The sequence below is a fragment of the Haliotis cracherodii genome, unplaced genomic scaffold (assembly GCF_022045235.1).
Source record: "Haliotis cracherodii isolate W230 unplaced genomic scaffold, xgHalCrac1.p SCAF_4, whole genome shotgun sequence".
In the NCBI taxonomy this organism is placed as follows: domain Eukaryota; kingdom Metazoa; phylum Mollusca; class Gastropoda; order Lepetellida; family Haliotidae; genus Haliotis; species Haliotis cracherodii.
In genome coordinates, this window is record NW_027266297.1 from 16,403,338 (window position 1) to 16,423,588 (window position 20,251).

Below are 20,251 nucleotides of genomic sequence, written 5' to 3' on the forward strand. Positions count from 1 at the left end.
TGGATGAATAACAGTTAGAGTATATATTTTCCAGCAATGGTGCTAATTCCTGTTTTCGCAGTTCCTATGTTTAGAACAAATTCCATTGCTAACATGAATAATATGACAGTTGATGCACTCCAACGTTTTCGAAATTCATGATTTAAAGAATAAAAACTTCCTTTTCCATCATGAATAATGTCATGTTATTTATACACAATGTTAATTCCGTGTCCAACGGATCCTTCGTTCGCCTTTTACATACGCCCACTATGCCTTTGTTAGGTACATAAAGTTAAAGATCAACGTGTAAATTGTTTTCATTGATTCATAGTTCACTATCACAGAACCAATCATAGTTCTACTTTCTGAGAGCTGTATACCACCATTGTGAATAAAAAAAACCCCACATATCTAGAAATGGAACTCGTATTGCTTCTATAGAAACTATTCAGTAGCATATAACTTACATCTATGACAATATTGATTCAGTGTTTTGATTCAGTGTTTGACATTCACTTCTCATATATGTAAACACACTTGTCAATACGTGTACCTACTTATTGGTAGTAGGTAAAACATTATTTACATTGTATGTAATAAATTACCTCTATGAAATAGATGTATGTACACAAACGGTTTTGCATTTCAACACTTATTGTGAAATGGCTCTCCTCTTGACTTGCCCATGCGATGTTGTTTTTTTCTAGTATCCTGAAGTATAGATATCACTATAGCAACGTACACGCTTAAAATGATTTTTGATTTTTTTCATTATGACAATTTTTTTAACCATTTATTCAGTCGCAGGTTTCACTAAATCCCTTTTCTGATACATAAACCCCACAGGAACAGGCGAACTATTAAAAGGATATAGTTGTTACATTAGAACAAATTATTACCCTATCAATTGTTTATTGGCAGACAGGATATCCTGTAAAGAAATTTCAGCAATAACTTAATCTTTTTCTATCTTGTATTCTTGTCGGTAAATTTACACGTTGAGCCTTCTTAGCCTTTTTGTGATTCCAGAAACCCGTGAAAGAAGCAGTTGTAATCCCATTACTTGTAACACTAAACAGTGTTTAAAACGACTCCTCTGAACAGTCCTACATTAGCACTGGAGCTGGTTGTGGTGAGGTCAACACATTTGTACTCGAAACAACGTAACAATAAATTATTGATAGTTTCTTCACATACTTGTATATGTGCAGATAGTTAAATCTGTTTGCTCTGTGAGAGTTCGATATTCGGCATTGCCAAGTTCTACAAGCATACGAATGTACGTGAATGTGTTGTAAAAATCAAGTCAAAACTCTTTGTGCGTTACATTTCAAACCAAATACACGTTATAGTGGATATTCGTGTCTTAGAAGTAATGATACACAGAAAATACAGTTACATATCAGTATTTCCAAACCTGATAAGTATGCACGCCATCAATGTAAACCATGAATGGTTGACCTTTGTTACCTGGATATATACCACCACCACCCCAATTCACAAATTGTGACAAACTTGATCGGGAGGTCCGCTTGGTTGGTTATGTTCCAGTGTTTAGATTTTTAAAAAATGACTTGACTTTGCATGTGTTTGTGACGAGTGCCACCGATGGAGCTGGATACGCTCGCCTTTTCGCGAACACCTGTTGTCATCACTATTTGATAATTCATATGAGTGATTCAAAACACGTGCTCATGATGTAGTCGGAATCATACTATCGACTCTGCTTTCAGAAAAGATTGCTTATGAATATGGAAAGGGTTTTGTCGCCTTTATTTTATTCGACTTCGTTGAATGTTGCTCATTATTTATCAGCCAGTCTGGTTTCTCTGCTATTCCATGCTAGGTTATATACAGGCCGCCGTGATATAGCTGGAATATTTCTGTGGCTTAAAACAGCAAACAACATCTATTATATATTGGTCACAATCACAAACGCCTTCTTGAAGGTCAACCTGACAAACTGACATCCTACACGACACCATTAAAGCGATTGTTCTCGGATTAGTGGGAAGAACTATATATACCCAAAGTAATTTTTTCTTGATCAAGTATTCATTTCATCCTTTGATACGTGAACTAACGAATCCTGAGAGTTACCACGACCAATAAATGTTGTTTTTGCCTTCTTCAACAAGTATGGTTATTCTTTTCATAATCAATAAAGCTATTTCTAAGTTCTTAGGAAGTAAAGGGGACTTCGTGGCATGTTGGAAATTAACAAGATATCTCCGTTGAGAGGTTCTTAAATAGGAAGAGGTAAGACCAGGTCAATCTGAACCTAAGCTCTATAATTCTTCACCCTAATAGGAATAAAGGGATGCAGTGTAACCAATGAACTTACTGTTCTAGTGTGCGTTGAAAGGAATATATAAACAGTAACTACGAGTAACAAAATGACATGTCCTTCACCAAACGTCCATTGTGACCAGCTGCCGAGTCCAGTAAGCTTACGTTCTGAATACTTAATATAGGATAGGAAAGAGGGATTGCCCATTTGCGCATCGTATTTTTTTAATCCTTACACACTTTAATTCTAAAAAGGAGGTTTTAAATTGGATGGTGCCCTTTGTAGGAGTGATTTACAAAGAATCCTTTAGAGGGAGGATTTGATAACGTAAATCTTTGGACTAAGATAATGATCAGTGTGGAGGTTAGGTTACACAGTCAGATTTTATGACTAGTGATTGAAGATGTGCCCTATTTCCTCGTCAACGGTTTACTCATGGTTTGACTTAATGTTTGGAGTAGGTGGTAGAGGACCAGGTTAAGTATTCACACGATTCGTCATTGGTCGACGCTTCAGTGATTACATAGAGAATCTCACCCGAGTGTCTTTTGATATGAAATATATCAACACGAGTTGATAAAAGTGGGAAAACTCCGAGGCTTGCCGAGGATTTTTGCCACTTTTATCAACGAGTGTTGATATATTTGATATCAAAAGACACGAGGGTGAGATTTTATTTATCATCCAACATCATTCTTTCAACCTTTTCAATTTGTAGACAGTAATTAGCAGTGTCTTCAGTGTAAAAAGTAGCAGAGCCATTAGTGATGTCATTTGATTGTGACGTCATGGTAACCAGTGACGTCACAATGGTCTGCAAACCATTGTGATGTAATTTCATTGCAGCGATATCTACAGTGTAGATATCGCTTGATCTCATCCAAGCGTTGTTAAACTATGGCTTTGTTTACGCCAACTCTTACTTTTACATTTTGAGTTGATTGCATAAACACATGTCACTGTCGATGATTAGAAAGGATGGTGATGATGATGATGATTATCAATTCAACGGAATGAACGCCCGGTTGCCTATCGGTTAATGGAAATCTTACTCGGGGTGTATATGAGGGTGGGGAGGCAGGTGGGTGGGGTGTCGTATTGGGGTGATGTGTGGCGTCATGATATATGACATGTTTGCATGCGGATATTGTGTATCTGGATGTATGGATGTGTCTGCAGGTGTGGATTGTTAGGTTTGTGTGAGTGTGGTGTATTCTACGGAATATGTTGATGTTCTGTAAGGTGAGGTGAGGTGAGGTGAAATGGTGTTTAACGTCGCGTCCAAGATTATTGCACTTATATAGCGACGTGCATGTACGTGTGTGTGTGTGTGTGTGTGTTTGTGTGGCTGCTCGTACTAGTCCGGACTGATGCCGATTTATAGTGCTAGCTCACTGAGATACCATGCCGCAGTTTAACATGAATACCCCACTCAGACACAGTATACTGACTCCGAGCCGACCAGTCCTTGTTTTAGCCCCTTAAAGCCGAGCGCCAGGCAGGGTAACAACAAGTACCATCTTTTAACGTCTTTTGGTATGAAGCGGCCGGGGATCGAACCCCGGACCTTCCGCTCTCTGGGCGAACGCTCTACCACTAGACCACGGAGGCGGTTGGTGTTATGTAAGCATGGAATGAGTGTGTGTGTGTGTGTGTGTGTGTGTGTGTGTGTGTGTGTGTGTGTGTGTGTGTGTGTGTGTGTGTGTGTGTGTGTGTGTGTGTGTGTGTGTGTGAGAGAGAGAGAGAGTGAGTGTGCGGTGTGTGCTCTGCGGAATATGTTATGTAAGGATGGAATGGATGTGTGTGTGTGTGTTTGTGTGTATGTGTATGTGTGAGAGTGTGTGTGTGTGTGTTTGAGAGTGTTTGTGTTTATGTATGTGTCTCTCTCTGTGTGTGTTTGTGTGAGAGTGTAGGTGAGAGAGTGTGTGTGTGTGCATGTGTGTGAGTGTGAGTGGGTTTGTGTGTGTGAGAGAGAGTGTGTGTTTGTGTGTGTGCATGTGTGTGATAGAAAGAGTGCGTTCGTGTGAGCAAGACCGTATGTTTGTCTGTGTGTACATGTGTGTGTGAGAATGAGTGTGTTCGTGTGGGTTAGTGTGTGTGCATGTGTGTGTGAGAGAGTTTGTTTGTGTGAGAAAGAGTGTGTGTTTGTGTGTGTGTGAGAGTGCGTTTGTGTGAGAGAGAAAGTGTGTGTTTGTGTGTGCATGTGTGTGTGAGAAAGAGTGTGTTCGTGTGAGAGTGTGGGTTTGTGAGTGTGTTTGTGTGTTGTATCTATGTATTTACGTGAGTGTACATGTGTGTTATATTATTGTTGCATATCTCAGTAATGCGCAAAACATATGAAAACAAACTATACAAGTTGTCAGGCGTATTATTAATTATGTATAAATCACATATACACAGAGAGTAAGGGGAATTTTAGAAAAGTCGATTTAACAAGTTGAGGTAAGTATCAACCCGACACAAACAATTTGGACACATAAGGCTTGAGCCACTCTGGGGACACGAGGCTGTGTTAGTGCAGGGGAGAGTCACAGCCTGGATTGTGTTGCTACTCCAGAATCGATCCGCGCTGAATTATTCAGCACACTTCTCAGCTCAGCCCCCCATTGGGAGGATAGGGACGCACGAGTTTGGACAGCATCAATCAAACAGAACACTACATCGAGACACAGCAATATGTCTTCGTCCACTAACCCCATGAATTGTTAAACACCAATTGCATGAAAGTCATAGCATTTTGTACTGCGATTATGGCCCCTTGAGGCAAGAGTTTGAATACGACAACTGGGTATAATTAACGAGACGGTACAATGGAAACCGATTAAACGCAAGATTTAGCCGAAATATCTTTAGTGGTTCGAAAGATTTTATGTCCTAAATAGTCTTAATTCCTATATGTTCGCCCTGAAACTACCTAACTGAGCATAAAAGACGGGAGATTTATTATGAGGTATTAAAATTCTTGAAACGTTTAACATGCTCGACCATTGACACATACCTTGATAAATACTTCATGAATGACGCATACCCTTGCAGAACCTCAATTTCTGTAATTCAACGATTTTAATTAACATTTTCACATAGGAGGTCAAACCTAATAACGTATTCCTTTTCCAGAATGTCCTTGGTGTACGATATTCTTAATACAGAACAGAATTATGTAAATTAGAAACGAGTGATTGAGACTTTCACATAGTCAGAGTCTGCTTGCATTCATATTTTAGCATGAGGGCATACAGCCAACGGTGGTGAGATAGAGCAACATCTCACACATGTTAAATGTCTGCAGCTGCTCCGCGTCTACCATATGAACGTGAAAGGCTTTACAGATTACATGTTTACACATAACATGAATAATTGCTGAATCGGCGAATATTGAGTTGCAATAGCCTGCTTGAGGGAATGTGGTGTTTTACAGCTATCCTGTGATATCCCATGGTTGTTCATAGTTTTAATACAGAGTTTTTGAAAATACTTGTCCCTAATGAAGGCTACTATCCTCTGAAGTGTGTTAAAAAGGTAAAACAGTTAAAATATATATACATATTTCAAGTACAATTTTCATTGCATAATGGTTTTAAGTGCATTTTTAGATAAGTGTTCCCTCATGAATGTAACTGTTATCTGAAGTATGTTAAAACGTTAAAATATGTTTTGAAAAACTATACAATTTCAATTCCATCTTAAATCTTCAAGTTAATGAACTGTTTATATTTAAAACACAGGTTTTAAAGCAGAATGAAACAATTGGTATTCTTTACCTCAGAGCATAAGATTTGAAATTTCTTTATCCGCTGATGAACAGTGTATATTCCCCACCTCTGTGATCTACCATGCGCGGTTCCCTTACAATCGATTGATCGTATCAAAACCAATGTAAGTACTATCAAGGGAGCAAACATAGGTCGTGTGGCTGAGTTACAAACATAGCAGATCCTCGCCAACCGTACTCTGACTGCACTGAAGATAATTCTAAGTCTTCCTAATTTCGAAAGCTAGAAAATAGCCGGCTATATCGAGCAAGCTGTGCCTCGAAATTCCCTACCCCGAAGCATACTTAGAGAAGAAGGATAAACAAGCCCATCTTACAGTGAATTAATTTGCAAATAACAGCGTTCAGCGTTTGATATGTGAGCGCAGAAGCTGGTATTGTATATAAAGTTATCATAGAGAGTAGGGTATAATCAGTTGTCTCATTACATTCACAACAGGTCGTCTATTTTCCTCATGGTAACCGATGTTCATTCACCAACCAGACAATGAGTCGGATAGCCATTGCTCCTAGTCATCCTATCAGCATCAGGTAATGTGTATACGTGAATGAGTTACTATTTAAACAGCATAGGAGGAATAGCATGCTAACGATCCCTACAGATATCGACACATGTATATTACATACAATAGAGGCGTGTTATGTAGTTGATATGTACAACCCTTTGCATTTTTCAGGTTGTGGACTACACACAAAACTTTTGTGTTATATAATTGCTGTATACAAGTGCACATGTATTGTTGCATATGATATGCATAAGGATATTCAAGTAGATTGATATATATTTGGTACAACAGCGGTGTGTTATATTGGTATATACAACTCATTGCATATTTCAAGGTGCGTATAATACACATGACTGTTACATGTTCTAAACAACCAATTGCATGTATCCAGTAGTGGATTACACACGAAACATTTGTGTAATACAGTTGCCATATACAAGTAATTACACATACCATGTTGTAGGTGGAACGAGCCCTACAGATATTGACAAACGTATATTACATACAAAAGAGTGACTATAGGAAGTGACTATATACAACCAATTGCATATTTCCAGTTATGGATCTTCACACAAAACTAATGGGTTACAAATTATTTTAATAACCATTTGCAGTTTGTGGTTTGAACAATGCTCCAATTCCATTTGATATATATATTTCTTCATAAGCGCTGATGAAACTGACTGAATATAAGATAAATGCAGGTTGTAAAGTTCGTACCGTTACATAACGATACACGAGGTTGTGCATCAAAGTTTGATTTTGCACATACATACATGTACAGGGGGTTGTATCAAATGTACAAATGCCCAGATCTTAACCTTCTACAAAATATTAGAATTAATTTATTTTTATTGAAATGTATATTTATTCACAATAGTTTATACATGCTGTTTATCATTGAACCTTGAACCTTAACCTGCAAAATAATGATGCAAATTTTTTAAGCCAAATTAATCAACATCAGAGAGTTATCTTTCCTCAAAACCATCCCTCTTAGATGTCTTTGTACGCGTAGTTTCTATGTAATTGTGATAGATATGGTTGTTATCATGTACAGATTCCGTGTTCTGTCATTAACGTTACATCTGTGTGTCCATATTTGCCCATAAAACCTTATCAATGTGAAAAAATAATAGGGAACTTCATTTCATACAGTTGGAACGTTTTTGACAAAGATCATTATCTTTGCCTAGTTACTCAATGTCACAATCCCTATGTTAAGACACGTTCATCAGGCTAAAAGTCTGCAAAACATAAATGGGGCTCAGTATATTTCGGCGTTTATTACATGTGTTAAATGTGTATTTATGGTGTAATTCACCTTTGAACTATTCCTTGACTATCGTGCATGTTAGTGAATTAGTGGTGTGAGTTAGTGAGTTTACGCCGCTTTTAGCAATATTCCAGCAATATCACGGCGGGGGATGTCGAAAAAGGGCTCCACACATTGTTCAAACTTGGGCAATCGAACCCGGATCTTCGGTGTGATGAGCATACGCTTTATCCACACAGCTATCACTTCGCCCTCTTTTAAATATAAGGGATTATTACAAATATTATATTCTCAAATGGATTCCACCGCGCCACCTATGCTTGTCTAAAGAAGCGATTATATGGATCGGGTGGTCAGGCTCGGTGACTTGGGGCGTTGCTCATGATATCAATCACTGGTTTACCCGGTCCTGCTCGATTATGTCCAGCACACCGTCATATAGCTGGAATATTGCCGAGAGCGGTGTCAAACATCAAACAAAGACACACCAGTGATACAGAATTGTCAGTCTCTACAATTAAACATTCCTTGTGAACATCGTAAGTATATATGTATATTTTATTCAATCGGTGTCATATTCATATGATAGGTTATTGTTGAAGTCACTGTTACTACTGTTACTATACGCTCAGGGCTTTTAATTAAAGCGACAAACGCTTTCCATAATCATAAAAATTGTCGGTCAAAAGCAGAATCCTGAATACCATCAATGATCTTTTCTTATTACACACACATACATCCAACAGATCGATATATTTTAATTATTCATCCATATTCATATCACCTCTCTTGCGAAAGGTTATCACTGAACATGCTTCTGAGACAGAATAATACAAAGATGATATTTCCGCTGATGCAAAATTAATAACTCACGTAATAAACTTGACATAACCTTATCGAAGTAAAAGTGCCTTAAAATTTGGAATGACATTCTGTTACAAACCAATAGCTTAATATTCTGTTACCTTATCTATTACTACTATGAGAACTCTTGGCTTCTTCAGCAAGGGGTAATGTGCGCTCGGCGGGTCTACACAATGGTCCTCCGCGCCTTTAAATGTGCACGGTGCAACCGCGAAATTGAGCTGTCACTGTCAGCTGTCCCTTTGTAGGGTTTTGTCGGGTTGTAGGTCTAAATCCAAAAACTAATTTCCTTGGAGACAATTGCCTATTTCCCCCCATAACCGTGTGTAAATTGACTGTACAAGAAATTTGTACAAGTAGTTAATCACACCATGAATATTTTATAACAATGTGCAAAAAAAATGCATGTCCAAAAAGTTGCATCCTGTTCGATGTGAGATTGTGTCCCACCAAAATATCGTTTCTAATAACCTCTTGCCTTTGCCTGAAACCTTGTCATTTTGGGATCTTAAGTGCCAGGATTTCATACACACTCGCTCCCCCAACTTAGTCTTGTAACACTACTTCCGGGCTGCGGATACACTAAGGGAACTTAATACTTGAGTGCCTTCGAGAGGTCACGTGATCTGATTGCACGGCTATCGATTGGATCGTATGGGTCTCGCGCTCATCTCACGCTGCGCCGGAAGTGTCGGGCACTCTAATTCTTCAGTCATTGCACCGCTGATAAATAACGGATTGCGTGGACGAGCAGACGGAACCTAGTCACACGCAATAGAAGAACAAACGAGGAACTGAAAAAAAATGTTTAATGTTGACAACGTTCTGACCTGTCCAACTCAGGATTTTGATTTAGAGAAGCAGTTACATTCCGTGATAAGTTGATTTTTGGCTTGCTTTATTACATAATCATATGTTCCACCACATCGCCATTGAGAGGTTTCAATCATTGCTACTGCTAGTCATATTCTTGCATGTTGTTTAATCGTTGGGAATCCCCGGACGATGATTTTATAGCTAGGTCCAGGGGTTTTACGACTTGATTATTGCCTATAACTTCCTGGTCTTTCAAAATGATATATGATTAAAACTCTTAATCGCATTATAAAAATGAGTATTGACAGCATAAAATATTACTGTAGCAGACAATTATATAGAATCTGTGATGCCTTTGCACAAATATAACTGTTTTTCATTTCTTTACACAATTTTGGATACGAACTCTTTTTTCACAAGCAATCTCTTAATCGTGTTTAAGAACATAACAGCATATGGAACGTACAGTAATTATGTTTGTGTCCATAGACATATCTCTTTTAAATTTGTTACTGGCGGATTTACGTTGTTTAGTGTCCGATGTTTCAGATAATAAGATTTCTCTATGAACTAATCCTTTTTGGAAATATTGTGCAGTCCCTGAAAAAGAGATTTAGCATGGTGTCTCTACTAGTACATTAGTATCAGGCACAAGCCTCAAATCCCTGAATGGTGGTCTTTTTCTATCACTAGTGTCAAAGTTTGAATACAAGATGTGTTATAAAGTTTCGATTTTGATAGGAGACAGTCTTGATGTTGCATTCAATTAGTCTCAAAGCATGTTGCCATAAAACCTTGGGAAGAGTTCAGGGATGGTTGCTTGATATTGATTTGGATTACATGAAGCAAGGCGGTGAGAAATCCACCTAATTGCAGTCCTTTGGCAAAAACAGTCTCTTGAGAATTATTTGGAGACATTAGCAGGAGTGAGATTATGATTAAGCAGATCCTATGGTGACGATCACTCCGGCCCGTTGCAATTGCTTCAACAATTGCAAAACAACGACAACACAGTTGAGAGTCACTTAATTGTACACACACAACTGCTGAATAGCTATCGCCGATCATATTATTTTCCAGTCGCCAATTTCAAAGATGTAGGACAGATGTTTTTATCGTTCCAATCGATTGTTCAGGGCGTGTATCTAATTTCATTACAACTGACTGTTTAAAAGCAGGAGATAATTACCAGCATTGTAAATAACACCGTATCAATACAACGCGATCCCAGCCGACCCTAAGTCTTAAATTATAATGTTTCCGATATAGTAATGTGTATCTTCACGGATACAGGCCGGATGCTGGTATTTTTTGTGGTTTAAAGGACTCAAGGAGACACAGACAGGACCATTGACCGCTTAATCCATCAAGGCGCCCTGTATCACCGATCACTATTGTGTTACATGGACACTGTCCACCAAAAGCCTTTGTTGGAAAGACAATGGCTCATACAAAGGTTGCACATACGGCTTTTCGGGTTATAGTATAAGTGTCTAGGATGATGGAGTTCAATGTTCAAAGTAACATACACCAGACTACTCAAATCCAATATCTGGAACATCCTCACAGCGCCTTGGCTTAATGTAATGGTGCTGGAACCGTTTCAAAGGGGTTTTTTTCGGTGTAGGTATCTAAATTGCTGCACGTATTTGTTGGGTTACGATGACTTCTACTTTGAGTGAATTGCAGACTTCCTCAAGGCATAACGGCGTTCCCTAACGCACTTACCGAGCTGCGGCAGTACCACTAACATTCTACACATCTATTACACTAGTTCTTGGTCTTCCCCATAGTATTTCCACATGGACACAACAGCTATATATACCCAGGACATGCTCAAGCTGGCACCGGTTTGAAGCTAGACGCCTTAAATTATTGAGTAGATTCCCGACAACATTTTCGATAAAATGTAAAATTCCAAACGAAATAACAGGTTTCAAACTGTTACATATATAATGTTAATTGTACCCTCTGCAGAATTTTCTTTGGTTTCATCTTTTTCATTAACAAACCGTGCTCAAAACTTATGTTTGATTATTAATGATAGAAGAACACATTCCACCATCTAGGAGATTTAAGTTTTAGATATGATTTTTGCTGGTGTTATCACAAAAATGTAAAATTTGGAGCAATGACAAATCATTTTATCTTTAATATTGATTGTGGGTGCCATTGAAAATACAGCAGGTGTGCAATTTTCTCTTATCATTCGTGAATGCTACCGTATCAGGTTGTTGTCAATATAATGTTGAAGCGAATGCTTGTATTGTGATCCAGTGTGTTGGTTAAGATTCAATTAGAGAACAATAACATGGGGCACATATATTAACAATGCCATACAATACTTTATTACTCAGGGTTCAACTATACACTGCAACTAGTCTATGTTCCTCGTATAGTACATCATCACATTCCAATCAACACTTTTTCATTAAAATGAACCATTATTGAAAAATATCAATAGCACGGGAATTTGAAAAGCTTGATATTGTTCATCTGATACATAGTATAGAACCACATCATGAATTAGATGTAATGAAAAAAGCCATACCCGTTATTGAACAGCATCGGCTTATCAATGTAGTACTATGTTACAACATCAGTTATTTATGAACTGCTAACCATAAGCCATCTACTTTTAGCTTCTTCACGAGAATCTATTCAGGAATATGCATCAACGGTTTCATTGCGGTACAGACAAATTGCTAGACAAGTATATATTTAAACCATTTACCGTGTCACATAATCAGAAAAAATAGGATACATGTGTTTTCCTATTTCTTCCATCCGTTCACGTATTTTCCGATTCGTGTTATAAAGTCATATATTTGTCGCCATTTTTACCTAAGGATACGCTGAGCTGCCTTCAATTACACGATAGCGTGGGTTTCTCGGATGACTCAAGATTAGCATGGGAGAGGCTTCAAAAATCAATTATATACATTTTGAATTATACATAGAAACAGTGACACACACGCAACAAGAAACATGGGTAGATAGATTCATCTGCGGACACTGCTGTAATAGCATCAGACGAAGGCGTCTCAATATTTAAGCTAGAATAATGTACATTCTTGAGACTAATAGTTAATCGTCATGCAAGCAATTTTAACCCTTATTGTAGATTATTTTGCATGTGTAATATCATGGACATATTCATGATTAACTGAAACAACATACTCAGTTCTACTTCACAAAATCCCGAAGGTCACGCATAACCGTTATGAGTTTGCTTTTATACAGCTGGCCATAAAGCTTTTTTGACATGGCTGCTAAGTAAGAATTTTGAGATTTAGGCCAGGGTATAAATTAGCTGATTAAGGAAACTATAATCTGCTTGGAATTAAACACTATTCATAAGGTTAATCTTAGTCCACACACCCTGTACTACATAACAAAGCATCCACCGTCAAAGCCCCTCCCAGAACCATTAATTCTTCAGTAAAGGGGGAAGCAGAGAAAAAACATCTGTCGGTCAGGAACATAATTATAACATGATACCAACATTGTAACTGCGAGAGCTACTGGAAACACATGTCCCGATATGACCTGTATCCTCTGAAATACACAACAATGAACATTTACTGGAGTTATTCCTCCTCTAGTGATTCTGCTCAATTACGCCAATACTGTTTGTTGATAATTCACGTGCTCGATATGTATTTCGTCTATATATTCATATGTCTATTCTAACTGTTCATTGACTCTCATTTACCTTAGATGTACACAATTATCTATCGCACAAAGGTATTCAATACTAATTTATTCATCTGCAGCAGCTGTTAACACAATGTGTGTGTGTCATATGAAGTATCATATCCTTGTCACTTAATAGCTGCATATTTCATGATAAACTGTGTGAAGTTTGAAGTGTAAATGTAAAATATTTAACATGAGTGTTCAAAATAAAGGAATTAACAACCGCAAGCCAACGTGGAGTTAAAATCTGTCTAACAATGATCTACAGATAGTCGTCTGCAAGACAGACACTTCCCTGGACATATTAGAGCGTCGGATCCATGACTGTCATTTGTGTACGACCCCTCATCTGTCAGACACAGTGTGATTGCTATCACTGGTCTACTCTATCCGCCCACAGCACTGTATACTTTGATACACTTAATGCATCCCCAAGGAATGATGAAGTGGGCCGCAGTGATCGGGCGCTAAACGTCCATCCCTTGATTTCAGTTGCATCATGTTACATCAGTGAGTTGGGACAGTTATCTTGTTTTTGTGTCGGCGGACATTAACCGGTATTATAGTGAAACTGAGTAAAGTATGATAGTTATCTAGGATGATTTGTTTGGTCAGAGAAAAATCTTCAGAAAATGGAATCGAGCACTGTACATTTGTCATCAAACCCATTAACGCATTAAGTACTTAACCGTTTCAGACTGTTGTGTGGTACCAGAAAGCTGTGTAATCTATCAAGGATTAATGGCCATCATTTTCAAATATTAGGAACTCAACCTTACGTTTTTAAACTTTGATAATGAATATTGGCAAATGGACGAGGTAATAGTTGCTAAATCCGAACTGAAAGATGTAATTCTGTTTTGCTATAGCAAACAGTAATGCGATCCTATTAACACCGACAAAGCCTCGCTAGTGATGAAGCTAATTAGCAACAACCATTAAGACACATCAAAATGTTGCACAAACCACCACATAATTGTTGAAGAAGACAAACATTTTCACACATCTCTTGCCATTTGTTCCGAGTTGTCACACGCCACTGGCGCCATCGATTTTAGCCAATAAAGCAACAATTATTAGAGTCATGTGATGCATTTTGTATGAGCCGGAGTTCAAAGCCCCGATATCATTTATCTGATGTAATTTTCATCAAATGAAAATGCGGATGCCTTCCTTGGCTCATTAGTTTAAAGAGAGTGACTTTATAATAGTCCTCAAGGCTTTGGGGACTACTCTCCTGGACAGAATCATTCCGCTGACCGTGGAACCCCAAAGGATCTGGTGAATTATTCAAGCAGTCTGGATGAAGATGGGACCACGTCAATTACGTGTATTCTCAAGCAATAACAGCCTTATGTTGTATTATTTACCCAAGAATACCCGTAGTCGAGCAAGGTCTGTTCGTTTTCCACGCTTTCACCACCAAGTTCCAAATCACAAACCAACATCTATACCCACGTGAGTTGGACAAAGTATTAACCATACCCTACGTTTGAGTCACAAACCAAGATCTATATCCTCCAACAATAAGCCATACGTCTGAGATTAACATTCCACATCACTTATGGATAACACCGAACATATTTAATGAACAGAAAGTTGGATGTCTATCCGTCTCAAATTCTCAAACTGGCCAGCAAATAAATGTGACAACTACACACACCATAAACCTATGAGAAGTGCGGTAGAGTCATTTGAAGACACATTAACACAAATAGATAAGATTATCACAAACGATAGCTATTTAGTGTTACAGGGAATCCTCAGACATTGAAAATGTTAAATCTACAAACTCAAAGAGTGAAAGCCACATTACCCTGGCGGACAGAGCAAGCAACGCTGAACATATAGTGAACTAATACTAAACCATAGGAGTATGTCTGAAAACTAGCCCAAGCTCAGTAACTACTGTTTAACTGAAGGAACGTATGCCAGAAGACAACATAACTTAGCGTTACGGCGCCGTTGAACAATAACTGGTAACAATTCTCAACATTCGGAATCCGCATTACATCTCAATCCAATCTCAACTGAATAAAGACGACCACGACTGTAGCGATCTAATCTGGAGACATCCAAGTTAACACCGTCAAAGAAGTCCAGTAACCGCAATGTACAGCAGAGATATACACGATTGTGTGTACATGTGGCACTCCTACAGGCGATGGATGTTATGTTGCGATGTGTGTACAGAGTGAGACCTACCTTAACGTTAATCCATCCACAAGCACATGCTGCCACTCTCCATCCCTCCGCTTCTGCGTCCACGAGGGTCTTCATCCTTTCCCCCACTCCTCCGAGTGCGAATGCCGTTCGCGCTTACCCTCCCTCCCCTTCTGCGTCATCCGTTTTCATACCTGGCTCCTCACCTGAGCACGGCTCGAGTCAGCTGTCATGTTCTCGTCATCCAGGTACACTACCTCAGCACATCAAAGGACCCGTCAAGGTGCGCTTGCCCCGCCCTCTCGATGACCACTTGCAAGACACCTCACAAGGGGTTCTGATCAAATATATCCACAGTGAGCGTTTGACAACGATACACTCTTCTTACTCTTTACATTCCATCGTACCGAAATGACCACCGCAGAAAAAACGACTTTTGATTTTTATTAACCCTGTATGTGGAGGAACATCCATCTATAAAAGTCGTCTGCTAAAGCCTACTTGCTTCAATTGAGCACACTCTCGAGTCACGTGACAATCAAACGGTGCGTGGCTTCCACGCGCAGGTATATTGATCGCGGAGTCGGCTCTGAGAATGGCGGTGTGGCGCCTGATGCGATAACAAAGACTAAATGACGGAGCAAAATAAACTTGGGTATGAGCTGAATACATTCACGACCTTCCCTGACCTGCTTTCTGTAACAATCTGCAGCAATTCTTCCGATGCAATAAAACTGGAACTCGCACTAATTTCGCTGTCAAGTGCAGTTGTAACAAACGAAATTCTTCATAATTGACTTCCTTGGTAGAAAAATCAAGACTCGGCGGTTGGTCTTCTTGAGTGAAATTTATTTCCATCTTTCTCCCCTTTCCCCTTTGTTAGCCCTTAATGAGCGTCTAACACGAAGAGAGTCCTCGCCCAACACACCAAGGTTTAGCAATCAGAGGACCAACCCTGCAATATGGCATCGCTGGACAGGACACACAGACAGAGAGCGGTTATGAATACAAATAGAATCTAAATTCCCAGCTGATCTCGTTGAGCGGGTTTTGATGACATTTGCCAATGTCTTCAGTCTCAATGGGTCTTCTACGAGCCCTAGCCATCCCTCGAGCCTTTTCCCAACCAGAACTTCCAAACGTTGAGGGAAATGGCTCACAAGAAATGCACAAATGTCGCTTTTATTTCCCATAAGTCGAGAGAAAAGTCAACTGAAGTTCCTGAGATCCTTTCAAGCGTCAGGAAAGTCGTCCTCTTGATCAGCTGGTAGAATTCACGCTCCCTGGCTATAGCCTCCGCCCTTCAGGATCACAGAAATCATTTACAGACTGGTCTTGATGGATCTTTTTCTTCGCGTGGTCTCTGACAATGTGATGTTGCAGTGAAGGCTATAAGGACCTTGATAGGACGCTCAGTATGTGGGCAATTTCTAAAGAATATTCCAATTTGAGATCCCTAATTCCATTCTGTATTAAATACACACATGGTATACTGTATGGCCTTTTTCAATATTTAGTTATACACTGAATATTTTCAGTGCGTAATTCTGTTCTTTGCAGTTTAAAAAAACGAATCACAATATGAATATCACTTTAAACGAGTTGTCAATATGACGACTAATACAAATTTAACAAAACCCTGTCGATACAATATATTACTTACCATGTAATTGTGCATCCCTTGCTTTTCCCCATATTTTGGTACTTTCTGACGAACTTGCATATAAAGTTGACTTTTAACCATGGTTTTATTTGAACAGTTAAGTATAGGTTGTTATAAACAAACTCAATTGGTGACTTCTGTCAAGGATTTGTAAAATGCACAAAGATCTATATTAGTCAGGCTAAACATAGATGAGTACTTTTCAGAGTCTAGTTCCCATGAATATCTTCCCTTAAAGGGGTCAAGATAATGAAAATCTGCATATTACCTCACCAAAAGTAGAAGTTTGTCATCACTTCTCAATCATATATATATGCATGGACTGTCGTCTGAATATATATCATCACGCAAAGACATATTGTCAGACAGTGTCATATTGATCAGGGTTAAACATATTTCTAATCAAGACTGTGTTAATATTGACAAAAATTAATTGGTTTACACAAACACAATGCAAATCTTGTTTATTGTTGTCGACAATATACCAGTGTCATTATTATAAGGATCAATCATGCAGACATGTACAGTTTAGCATAAATCAAACCATCCATTGTTTTATTTTTAAACAACATTCTAGTCAATGCATTGCATGCATAACATATTTGTCAGTGTAACGATTATATAAAGCAAATTATATTAATATTTAATTATATACGGACAGAAAAATATGACTCATGATTTACAATCTGAGTGGAAGATTTATCATCGAAAACTGGCTCCCACAGGAGATATCGCTACACTGTAGATATCGCTGCAATGAAATTGCATTACAATGCTTTGCAGACCATTGTGACGTCACTGGTTACCATGACGTCACAATCAAATGACATCACTAATGGTTCTGCTACTGAAGCTGTTAACAGTACTTTTTATACTTAAGACACTGCTTATTACTGTCTATAAACTGAACAAGTTGGAAGAATAATGTTGGATGATTAATAAAATCTCACCCACTAGTCTTTTGATATCTAATATATCAACACTCATTAATAAAAGTGGAAAAAGTGGAGTTTTTCAACTTTTATCATCTTGTGTTGATATATTTGATGTCAAAAGACATTAGGGTGAAATTCTCTGAGTAAGCACTACATTGTATTTCTGTAGACGCCCATGTTTAAGAATAAGGACGACATAGAAAAAGATATGACTTTCGCGTCACTCGCAGCCGTCTGGAAATTGCGGCCAGGATGATAAACATTAACAGCACGGATTAGAAAGAGTTATATGACTCAATTTACAGAGAGGTCCGAGTTTGCAGTTAAGGAGGAGCGATATCATTCGAGGCGCAGTAGACCAAATGTTCAAAACGGTGCGTCGTAATATCTTTCGATGTGTATTAGACCCAGAGTTGAGAGCTCGGAGTCGTTGTATCATTCGAGGTGTAGAAGACCTAAAGTTGAGGGCTGAGGGTCGTTATATCTTTGAAAGTGCAGTTACGACAAAATATGAGTGTTATAGGTAGTTCCAACATTCCTGGTGCAGTCAGACCCAAAGGTCAGGAATATGGGTCGTTATATCATTCCAGGTGCAAATGACAAATGTTGAACGAGAAATTAACATGGCAAAACGTCGTTACTCTCTCATAGACATCCGTGTAGTACATGTATAATCATAAAACATATGAAACCAATATTTTACCTATGATAAATGGGTGGTCGTTGCACTCGATTGCACAGCGTGCATGTGAACATTTACCTAATATACGTATAAATATATAACCATTAACCGGTGTGGTTGGAGGAAAAAAAACACTACTTGTCTGAAAATAATGTAACTTAATTAGGAGATATTTACATTAGCGGCATTGGTACGAATATCAGTAAAATTTGTGAACACATACATACATACATACATACATACATACATACATACATACATACATACATACATATAAAATACACACATACATTTGTGAACACACATAAAATACACACATACATTTGTGAATACTTATATAAAATACACACTTAAATTTGTGTAAATACATAAAATGCACACATACACATGTGTACATATATCAAGTATACACACTTACATATGTGTACATACATACCAAACCATTTGTGGTATAAATACAAGCCACACTAACATCTATTGTATAACCAAGATACACACTAACATTTAAGATATAACAAAAAGAGACACTAATATTTATTGTATAACCACAAGAGTGAGTGAGTGAGTGAGGTTTTATGGGGCTTTTAGCAATATTCGAGCAATATCACGGCGGAGGACACCAGAAATGAGCTTCACACATTGCATATCCGCAAGAGACACTACCATTTATGGTATAACTACAAATCACACTGACATTTATCGTATTACCACAAGACACACTGACATTTATGGCATAACCCGCAGACACACTGACATTTATAGTATAACCACAAGACACACTGACATATATGGTATAACTTCAAGACACACTGACATTTATGGGATAACCACAAGACACACTGACATTTATAGTATAACCACAAGACACACTGATATTTATGGTATAACCACAAGACACACTGACATTTATAGTATAACCACAAGACACACTGACATTTATGGCATAACCACAAGATACACTGACATTTATGGTATAACCTCAAGACACACTGACATGGTATAACCACAAGACACACTGACATTTATGGCATCACCACAAGACACACTGACATTTATAGTATAACCACAAGACACACTGATATTTATGGTATAACCACAAGACACACTGATATTTATGACATAACCACAAGACACACTGACATTTATAGTATTACCACAAGACACACTGACATTTATGGCATAACCACAAGACACACCGACATTTATGGTATAACCGCAAGACATACTGACATTTATGGCATCACCACAAGACACACTGATATTTGTTGCATAACCGCAAAACACACCACGATCTGTTGTATAGTCACAAATAATACTTAAATGTCTGGAATAATCGCACTTCACATCTACATGTGTCGTGTACATATAAAAGACACAGACATGTGTGTTATAGCTAAAAAACACAAGCATATGCGGTACATATATTAAGCACTCTAACATTTAAGGTATAGCTATAAACCACTCTAATTGCAGTATAGCTGCAAAACACATATCACATACATAAACATATGTGATATTAATCTACATATTTACAAACCATTGTGACATATGTTTTCTGCATTCGTATGTTATCAAAATACACGCATGACGATCAATAAAATGT

The 20,251-nt window shown here is 38.2% G+C and overlaps 1 long non-coding RNA gene across 1 annotated transcript in view; it reads right to left on the reverse strand.

Annotated features, from left to right (window-relative positions):
- LOC139479937 (uncharacterized) overlaps positions 1–15,850 on the reverse strand; it is an 18,440-nt gene extending 2,590 nt beyond the window's left edge. The window contains exon 1 of the long non-coding RNA XR_011654374.1: positions 15,411–15,850. This is a non-coding gene — a long non-coding RNA (uncharacterized lncRNA). The remainder of the gene's footprint in view (positions 1–15,410) is intronic.
- Positions 15,851–20,251: the final 4,401 nt, after the last annotated feature.